General features: G+C 39.0%; 1 pseudogene; it reads right to left on the bottom strand.

The window, feature by feature from the left end:
- On the bottom strand, positions 1–4,745 carry LOC122649115 (annotated as a pseudogene).
- Positions 4,746–11,006: the final 6,261 nt, after the last annotated feature.

Genomic DNA, 11,006 nt, shown 5'->3' on the forward strand with positions numbered 1-11,006 from the left:
TCAATCACTCCTCTTCAACCTCTTTGCCTGAACCGAATCATCAGCATCTTCACCATCACTCTCTGCTCCACCCTCATCACCATCTCCCTCATGATCCTCACAATCAAACCCTAACCCTAAACTCTGATTTGTTCGCCAGTAATGGGGCAATCTGTCAACCAGATGTTGAGTGAGATGGGGCAATCTGCTGGACTATGTCAACAAGAAGAAGGCCTGGGCATGATCAAACATCTTCGCCACCTCGATCTCTCCAATAATTCCTTCCCTGAGAGTAAGTTCGTCCATGAAGGGAGTCACCTACTGGACTTGCTGCGTCAATGTTAACTCTCATCATTTTACCAAGAGTGATGCCATTAGCAAATCAAAAGTGGATCGAAAGAACACCTGCATTCAGCAAGGAAAGCTTCAAAAAACAGGAATCACGATCAAGAAATCTGTGTAGGAAAGGGGAGAAATCCCGCTTGGTTTGGGATACGGCCAGCAATGAAAGCAGAAGACTGCAGTTGAACGAGAGTGAAGGAATACAGAATTTCAGATTAGCTTCATTTTTTGCCCTTAACAATATTATTTCAGAATCCAAGCAGAAAAGAGAACTGCAACCTTAACAAGATTAGCTCCATTTTTTGCCCTTATTTTTATAAATGGAATTTTATTTCAATTTTTGGGCAGAAACTCATAAATAAAATGATAGTTGAGATCTAAATTGATGAATGAGGAAGAGGCATTTGCGAACAGGTCCGTTTTCTGATCCCAACTTGCTTGCTAAGTTTTGCTTACTAAAAGTTTAGAACCATTAGTGAATTTGATTCAATGTGAAAGCATTCCTTGGTCATTGTTTTCTTCTTATGTTCTCCCCTATTGTATTCGTTTTCTGTTGCAGAAGCATCTCTAACTTCAAAAATATAGTTTCTTCTTTCAGAAAATCCAAAGTCAACTCAAGGGAAGTCATGTGTGTGTTGGATTGCGACGACAAGTCGACAATCATGAGACTCATCAGAAACAGTACAACATGATCACTCATAGGCTCATAGCATAGCTACATTATAGGGCTTGCGATCCCTCTCTTGTTTTTGAAGGTTAAATTGATTCAAAGAGGGAAAAAAAAACGAAATTAGGAAGAACAGCTTTATTTGCAAGATGGGTCATAGGAATCGTGAGATCAAACAAGGAAAAATTACAAACCTACTATGTATCTCTCTTATTTTTGAAGATTGAAGAGAGAAGAGAACCGTGAGGCCTTCAAGATTGAGAAGAGAAGCCGTCGCTGTCGCTGTCGCCGTCATCATCACCGTCGAGGATTTGATGATCGCCAGTGGCTGTTGAACGGAGATGGTGAAGATGATTGCAGATTGGGGGGGCAACTGCTAAGGTTCGACGGTTCGTTCGATCTTCACAGAGAATTGCAAATGGGACAGTGAAACAAACGATATTTTTGTTTGTGGTTTTTTTTTTTTTACATTAGGTTAAAAAATATTTAAACCATATAATACGCTAATTATACGCATTTAATACTCGAATGTTTAAAAAACGTGTTTTTTAGTAAAAATATGGAAATATGCGGCAACAAAAGTTTTTTTTATTTAAACGTTCGGACTTATTAACTAAGGTATCAATACAACGGGTGTGATATATACCAAAATAACGGTCGGCCGATCACCACCCATATCAAATCCATCAATCAATCATTGTAAAGAATTTTGTATATAAAATATCCTATACTAACCATATCTCATTCTCATATATAGCATCATGCATAACTGATCATGTTTCATTACGTTTAATATCAAATTCTATTAATAGACAAGACAAGGTTGGATCAATCAACATATCACTCATCCAAATCAACATGCACAACTAGCTTGATGCCTAATGAGAAACACACCATAAAATAGTTTAAGTGTTCGATCCATTCACAGTCAAAGTATAGGTATCTTTTGCTCCCACACAGTGCACGCTCCTCCCGTACATGTATACTAGCCTAACATGACAATATACATGTGTACAACAAGTAAGAAGAGGTCTGGTCAGAGGTTTGGGGCTCAAATCCTAAAACAGCAACATTTTGCACTAGGTGGCTCATGCTCTGTATTTCCTGGCGGCTCATGCATCATCCGCCAGAGTGCGAGAACTCAGGATTTGGCATGGATTGCTGCCAAACCTTGGCTAATGGCCAAGCAGCCATTTGGGATCAATGTGGGGGTACTAAAGGTCTCCAAATAAGCTATCCTACCCTTGGTTTTGATCCAATTAGGATCCACCAAGCAAGACTTGATCCAAACACCAAAATCCATGAAAATGGAGTTCCATAATGGGGCTTTCATGGCACTATAGCCATAGGATTGAGAATAGCCCAATCTAGGGTTCCAATTGATGCAGTAGGCATGCAATTAGACAGATATCATCAAGTATGAAAAGCCCTAAGATTAGATACAAGATTGAATGGATTCCAATCAAATCTATGCATATACTAGCTAGGAAATCACTAAGGTTGGAGGATTTACCAAGTAGTGAGCTAGAACAGCCAAGTGGGAACCTTCAATGGCTGAAATGGAGCTCCAAATAATTAATCTCACAAGCTCCAAGAGCTAAGGATGGAGTTAGCTAGCTAGGAGGGCATGGTGAGCTCCAATGGGTCTTCAATGGAGGTGGAACCTCCCTTCTTCTCTCTCCCTTCTTCCTTCTAGCACCTTCTCTCTTCCTTTCTTGCTCTCCATGTTTTTCCCCCTTCTTGGTGTAGTGAAATGAGAGAAATGAAGAGAGAGTAGGGTTTTGGTTGGGTTTAGCTAAGTGGCTTAGGCCTTGTTTGGTTTGGGAATGGTTTTAAGATCCAAAATGGGTTTGGTACATGGTGTAACCCAGACCATAAGTTTATGGGTTTAGAGTCTAGTTAAGTCATTTGGGTCCCAAATAGCCTAAAATAAGCAATGGTTAAGCCCTAGGCTAAGGCATGGTCGAACCAGGCTGGTCTTAGCTTCACAGAGAAGCATTTCGACATCTGGCGGCTCATGCATCATCCGCCAAATATTTTGCTGTAAGAGCCGCCAGCCCCAAATGACAGCTTTGAAGGTCCTACAAGGTTAGGGTCTCTTAAGTGGGTCCAAACAAGTGAGGTGGGTAATAATAGACATCAATCAAGAGGGTTGGCACACCTAATTTCCCAAGGGCATAATTGAAAATATAATAATGTAAAATGAACATACCTTCATTCTTCCAAGGTGGGTAGTGTCGGGGAAAGGTTGACATGTGTGGAATCGTTGATGAACCTTCCTTGAATCCTATCGAGGAACTTCTCCGCAACAGGTTCGCCATTCGACATATTGAAGACCCTATAGGTTGGTTTCATGATGATGTTCCAGAGGTCCCCAACATAATAGAGCTCTGCCCCTACACACAAGTTTAAATTAATATAGATTTGGTTACGGATGTAACAGTTACCCCCAAAAGGCAAGTTGGTAATCCTGCATCCTCCCATGTCTTTGGTCTTCCCATTAAATTCCTCCTGAAAACCCTTTCGTTTGGTCTACCTTCACTGCTACTTGTTCCAATTAAAATCACAAACCACAACTCAATATCTCCTCCTCTACTGCAAAACACCTGCTTTCCATGGCTTTCAATCTTACATCTGGCACCTTCTTTCTTCCCTTCAATCCCCATTCTTCTTTCTCCAAGACAAATCCATGGATTGTCAACTTCAAGCTTCCTCATATCTGCAAAAAACACAGCCAGATTTCACTCCTGACCTTGAAAATTGCAGAGAGATTATTCAAGACTGTGGCATCAGAAAAGCTATCATATTTTTCCTTTACTTCCCAACCAATGTTACCAGACTAGATATACCATAACTTGATGTTGCCAAGCACCCATGAAGGCCCTAAATGAGACCCAGATGTCATAAGCAGATTGTAAGCCGAAACCCACTTCAATTTGGTGGCAAAGATGGCGGAGTTAAGATCGGCGCCGTAAATCTTAGAGTGAACAATCTCCGCAATAGGACGGAAGCTCCCCTGGAGGTCAAAAACCATAATTGAATTCGAATTCCGACACTCAGATTCAAGGCTGGTGAACAGGAACTCAAGGGAAGAACCAATCGCCTAGACAATGGAGATGGATTTGGTTGGATTCTCCCAATTTAAGGTTTCTCGCATAAAACCCTTGTTCTGAGAATCAGATCTACTTAACCTGTTGTGATTCAGATCGGAAGAATCAAAACCACATGCCACAAATCCCAGAACTTCTAGAATCTCTAGGTCTTCCTTAGCTACCTGGAGAGGAAGTGTGGTGGGTTGTGTTCCATCCCAAGAAGAGGAAGTGGGGTGGGTTGTGATTCAGTAGGGGTTGGAGGTGGATAGTGTTACCGGAAAAAGAGGGAGAAGAAGAAGAGGAGGAGGAGGAGGTTTTTATGTTTTAGTGCAAAGGGTAATTCAGTAAAATGAATTCTTATGGGCTGGGTTTTTTATGTTTTAGTGTAGAGGGTATTTTAGTCAATTGCATTTCATAGAGTTAACCCAGTTAGAATCTAGGTTAACGTTGACATTTGCATACTTAGTGTGGTTGCATTAAAATAATGGCATATCTCAGGGTGTGGCGCTAATAATTTCCCTTAATTATATGTCCACATACTTACTCGAAACACTTCTCTTCTCTAATACTTGCCAGATTAACTCTCTAGGTACCCTATCATAGGCTTCTTCTAGGTCAATAAAAACCATATAGAAATCCTCCTTGCAGACTCTAAATCTTTCCATGAGCCTCCTAAGTAAGTAAATAGCTTATGTCATGGATCTACTTAGCATAAAACCAAATTGGTTTACCAAAATAATAGTTTCTCTCTTAGGTGAGCTTCAATAATCCTCTCACATAATTTCATAGTATGACTCATTAGCTTTATGTCTCTATAGTTATTGCAGCTCTGAATATCTCCTTTATTTTTGTAAATTGGAATGACATTGCTTCTCTCCCATTCATCTGCCATTTTCCTTGTGCTCATAATCTTGTTAAACAATTTACATAACCAAGATAAACTACATAATTCTAGGCTCTTCCACACTTCTATTGGGACCTCATCTGGGCCTGAAGCCTTGCCTACTTTCATCCTTCTTAAGGCTTCTTTAACTTAAGACAACCTAACCTTTCGTACATATCTATGCAATGTGGTGTCTTGATGAGTAAGAAGGAAGACATTGTGATTCGTTAAATTTGTTACAGAAGGAAGATGATGAACCCAAAATCACCCTGACCATTCAGGGGCCGCCACGTGTCCAAGCCCAAGAAAGAGGACCAGCTCAGGATCAGAACCCAAAATGGGGAACCAAGCAGAGATTTGACCCGGACCAAACTCGGGCGCGGACCGCCAACCCAGGAGCCGACCGCAGACCTCGGGGAGCGGACTGAACACCCTGGGGAGCAGACTCAGACCCCCTTGGGCACATCATCCTTGGGCACAGTCACCCTCGAACACGGCAGCAACCACCGCCATCAACAAGACACAGACTGCATCATCAAGGACATAGGCCACCGCCTATCAAGTCACGTAGTCTGAATGGACTAATATACTAAGAACCTCATCTACCACGTAGATAGGTCTATCCATCAAAGATACCAAGTCTATCATGACACTACGTCTCAGGAAGACGACTACCAAGTCTATCATGATACTACGTCTCTCAGGAAGACGACTACCAAGTCTATCATGACACAACGTCTTTCAGGAAGACGACTACCAAGTTTATCATGACACTACGTCTCTCAGGAAGACGATTAACAGGTCTATCGTGACACCACGTTTCATGGGAAGACAACCAGTCAAGGATGAGCCCTGCTACTCAGGGACTCTATCACCTACGATGAACACTCTACATCAGCTGGGACTCTCCACACCGCCACACTCTACTATAAAAGGGAAGGTACTCTACCCCCATCAACCCATCTTGAATTCTATTCACTCATCTGTTTGCTCAGAGAGATCTAACTTAGGCATCGGAGAGTCCTAGGCCGAAACCACACCGGTTCTCCTTTGTCACCCTTGGTCCTTTTGTAGGCAACGACACTCGAGGGACCGCTGAACGATTTCCTTACGCAACAGAAGACATTATGATTTGTTAAAGAAACGGATGGGTTGTTTTACAAAATGCATGAATAACAACAGCATGATTCTTAAATGTCTAGAAACAGCAAGATAGAGCTAGTATCATATTATCATCTCTAAGAAGTACTAATGGCCTGCTAATCTTCTAGTCTACACATTGATTACATAATTACATATCTACTATGGCATGAATAAAAACTTACAAATTTGGCTTGCTAGCAATCTTTTCAGAAGAGCTTCCCTTAAATGGGAAAAGTGAGCCCTTAATCCTCTCTAATACATCCGAAGTGTCCACATCAAAGTATGGTTTGTAAGCAGCAATCGTGAATTCTCGAAATCAACCACTAGGCTCAGGTTCGTCAGATCCACTGCCATTCGCTGGTTGAGAGAAGGTCTCTACAAAAATTCAACATAACTTTTAGTAGAGAGATAGTAAATTGGAAAGAAAGAATGCTAGCTACTAATAATGGTTCAAAGTATGCACGTAAAGCTTTAAGCCAAACGTGCATTTCATCTGGTAGAAAACTGTCAAGAGCATAAACTCAAAATTTATCTAGTTAAATCTTAGTGGACTTCCACTACTTGGGATATTTTGGAACTTCCAAGGGAAGAAGGATAATTATACTAGCGATCACATTGTCCATACCAGCTAGGCCGAGATCCTGTCAAAGTTGCAAGTGCTCACTCTGTATATTTCTGCATTGCAATGTAACAGCGGGACACAGTCATGTCCATAAACTGGACTAGGCAATTTGAAGGGCTTCCATAGTGCAACAGAAACCATTATCAATAGGGGAAAACATGGAATATGTGAAGCCACCTTTGAAGCAAAAGTGAGTTTGAGAGCTCAAGCTAAACAAGATAAACATCCCCAAAGAACTAGGGATCTCAGCCACTATAGCAGTATAGTTTTAAGGTCAATGAAATGGGGCCAAGAGATCAGCCTCTCTTTGATAAATTGATAATTTGAGATGTAGTTCTTGGGTTAAAGTACATATGCATAGTTAAAAGCTTGAAGTGTGATACAGGTGAAACAATATGACTGACAAGGGATATTATGTTTTCATGTGATTAATGGAGACAGTTCAGCAGTGTCAGTCCAACAAAAATACCCAAAAAAAAAAAAAAAAAGAAGTTTATGCACAACATAGAAGTAGTTTGGATAAATCATGATATTTATTTGGCTCCATATTGTTGAAAAACTTGTGCCAGAATTCTTCCAAAAGGAAAGGTGCATAATTGTACTCTGTCGACAGAACTCAGAGGCTGTTAGGTGCACAGAATGCAAACAAGTGTGATGATCTAGATATTGAAATTAACCACTCCGACAAGCCAAACACTTATACTTTTTTTTTGGGTAACAAAACACTTATACTTATTAAATGACTCAGAAGTCGAAAAATTTCTTAAAACCATACAATAATGTATTTGGGCATGGAGAAAAGCACCTTCAAAACTTAAAGAGAATCAGCACAATTAAAGCTGTTTAGAACTTGCTCTATGCAGATTACGAACAGGTTCCCAGATTTTCCAACTAAACAAGTTTAATAATTCAATAACATCCATTCTTGAAAAGTATTTTAGTATTTAATCTTAGAGTTTCCTAACTCAATGACATCTGCAAAAAACATATGCTGATTTCACAACTCCCACCATTCATAATAAATAAGCAAGTGTAGTCAACAAGAACCACCATTTTGGTTAATATTTATTTCCCATGTCACTCAAGGAGAATCAAAACATTAAAATTGAAATTCCTATATGATCTGCACAGGATCCACATCTCTCAGAAACCAACAAACTTGAGGAATCCATCAAGCATGTTATTAAGACGAACTGAAATTGGAAGCAATAATCAAAGGGACAAACGCTTATCATCAGCATCGCGCGGGGAACGAATGCCACCCGAGATCTTTCCTCGAGCTTGAGAAGGTGAAATTGTCTGAAGATTCGACTCTATAAACATAAACCTTTAACCAAACTAATACAAACCAAATAAAAGTAAATAAAATTCACGATATGAAAATAAAATTCACGATATGAAATTCAAGAAGTTAAAAAAAAATAAAAATCTAACCTGCAAATTTGACAATCACATGACCGGAATCTGAAACCGCCTGCAATTCGAGAAACGGGGGATTGATAATTTGATATCTCAAGATTTTGAAAACGAACATCGATGAGAGAGTGGGGGGTTACATCTAGATCGAAAACAATGGAAGAAAGAGAAGAGAAGCGAAAAGACTACTTACCGGCACAGATCCAAAGACCTTCTAGTTGTCGAGACTGGTATATCCGCCTGACATCATCTTTTCACGAATGGAAATCACGGGAAAGCCAATAGCCTTTGCCTCAACTCTCCCTGTGTCCCAACAAAAGTCCTTTTTTTTTTTTCCTCCGGGAACGGAATCGGTCTATTTTACCTTGAATCGGAATCGTTTTAGGATCGGCCAAAAAAACTAATAACAATTTGAAGGGAAAAAAAAATATCCTGAACAATATTTATGTAACAGGAAAGAAATAACTTCAAAGTGATTTTTTTTTTTTGTTAAAATTAACCATTTTAAACTTAAAGTACAATTATAATATACAAAGAAAATAATTAAAAGTTTGTTCTGAATCGATCTGTTTAAGGCGTACCCAATGCACGAGGCTCTTGCCACTGTGGAGTCTGGGGAGTCATAATGTACACAGCCCTACCCCTTTTGTAGAGAGGTTGTTTCCTGACTCGAACCTTTGACCACTTGATCAAATGAAGCAACCTTACTATTTTACTATACAAAAATAGTAAAATTTAAAATAAAAAAATCAGATAAATTATATTTAATTCATAATAATATAAAATTTTAAGGGTAAAACTGTTTGTAACCAGTCCGATTAGAACATAACTTGTAACCTCTTTTTTTTGCCCAAGGTGTAGTATTGTTGGGTTTCTTATCTTTTGGGGTAAAAACATCATTTCACTTAAAGTGCACGGCATAAGCAAAGAAATTAGATATCAAAATCTTAAGGGGGAAAGTTTTCGTACATGGTCGTGTAAACCGTGTATGTGAGAGGGTGAGAGTTTCAAGGCATTAATTAATGGGTGAGTATTTATGACTTTTCCAACTTTTTGTGAGAGACCCTCTCACGTACACGGTTTACACGATCGTGTACGAAACCTTTCCTCAAATCTTAATGTACTTTAAGATTATTAAAGTAATGGGAAGCAGTTTTCTGTACGGGAGTGTGGCCTACGCCAGCACTCCCGTGTGTCTATCTCTCTCCTCCTTAAAACAAGGGGGCAGAGGTGTCTTTTCACATGGGGAGGAGAGAGATAGACTCATGGGAGTGCTGGCATAGGCCATACTCCAGGACAGAGATCTTTTTCCCTAAAGTAATTTAGTCATAGGTGTTTGCTTGACCTGACCGATCAACTGTCAACCCCATTCTCCAACAATCATGATGAGTTCCTGAATCTAAGGTTGAAGAAGATAGTTCTCTTTTTACCCAAAAAAAGAAGAAGATAGTTCTTACAATTTACACATTAGGATAGGATTTTTTTATTATTCATTGTTTATGACCTGAATGATTTCTATTATAAATTAGCTCTAATCAGATTTTATATTTCAAACACGCCCCTTGTCCATAACAAATTACATTTGTAATAGAAAACTAATTTTGCCTTTCCCCAACCATAGTACTATATCTCGCGATATATCGGTATCTCGGGCCTATCGAGATATCCGAAATATCCAAAATTTGGAGAAATTTCGTCGAAATATTGCATTTTTTCTACAATATTTCAGGAATCCATCTCGGTGGGTATTTGGCCATATCTAGACCTGATACTTCATGGACACCCTTATTTAAGCTAAATAAACACATTTAAACCTTCATATTGCAAAAAAAAATGAACTCAAAGTGGTGTTTTGGGTTTGCACCATTGATTGACTGTATACGGTCGGACCCTGTTGTATAAAATAGTTAAATACATATTGTTTAAGTACTAAAAGATATAATAAGAAATTTAAATAAAGTAATGAAACAAAAATAAAGTCAAATGTAGCCTTTAGTTTAAACTCATAAAGTCATAAGTGCATAAGTCATAACTCATAAACTTCATAATGGTCAATAGTTCAATACTTACACAAAGTGTTTCTATGAAATTTATCGAAATTTACCGAAATATACTGCTCAATACACAGTATTTCTACGAAATATATCGAAATTTGAACTTTTTTCATTTCGAAAGCCCATCTCGTCTTGGTAGTGTCGAAATTACCAAAATTTCGGCGATATTTCGTGAAATTTTGTACCATGTCCCCAACACATCGGAATAGTGTACCACTAGGGTTTGAAGTAAGGTTCGTAATCGACTGGATCGGATTGGGATCCCCCAAACTCGACAAATATGACACTTTTGCCCCTGATTTTTGTTTTACCTTTTTACCCTTGTCCATACAGGTGGATCAATATCAGGATTGGTCTCAGCCGATACCAATCCGATCTAGCCAAAATCGATCGATACGGATCCGATCCAATCTGAGATTACGAATATTGGTTTGAAGAGTCAGAATTGGATCAGCGAATCACCTGATTCGAATTGAAATCAGCAGTCACTAATCATGATTTCTAAAGATTCGATACGACCAATTCCTAGATAAAAAAACACTATAATCGATGGAATATCATCTCTAAGTATGGTTTTAGTAATCGGAATCGGTATTGATATCAGTCTCTTCCGATATTGATCCAGATCGGTTCGTATAGGTCTGGATTGATTATGTTTATTTTTAAAAATATATATATATATATTTTTAACTCTTGTCCATACCGATCAATCGATACGGGATCAGTCAAGAATGGTATCGATCTCCAGCAATATCGATACGAATCGATCGATCTGATCGGTCCAATACCGATTCCTCAAACCATGTAT

Source organism: Telopea speciosissima, chromosome 1 (genome assembly GCF_018873765.1).
Source record: "Telopea speciosissima isolate NSW1024214 ecotype Mountain lineage chromosome 1, Tspe_v1, whole genome shotgun sequence".
In the NCBI taxonomy this organism is placed as follows: Eukaryota; Viridiplantae; Streptophyta; class Magnoliopsida; order Proteales; family Proteaceae; genus Telopea; species Telopea speciosissima.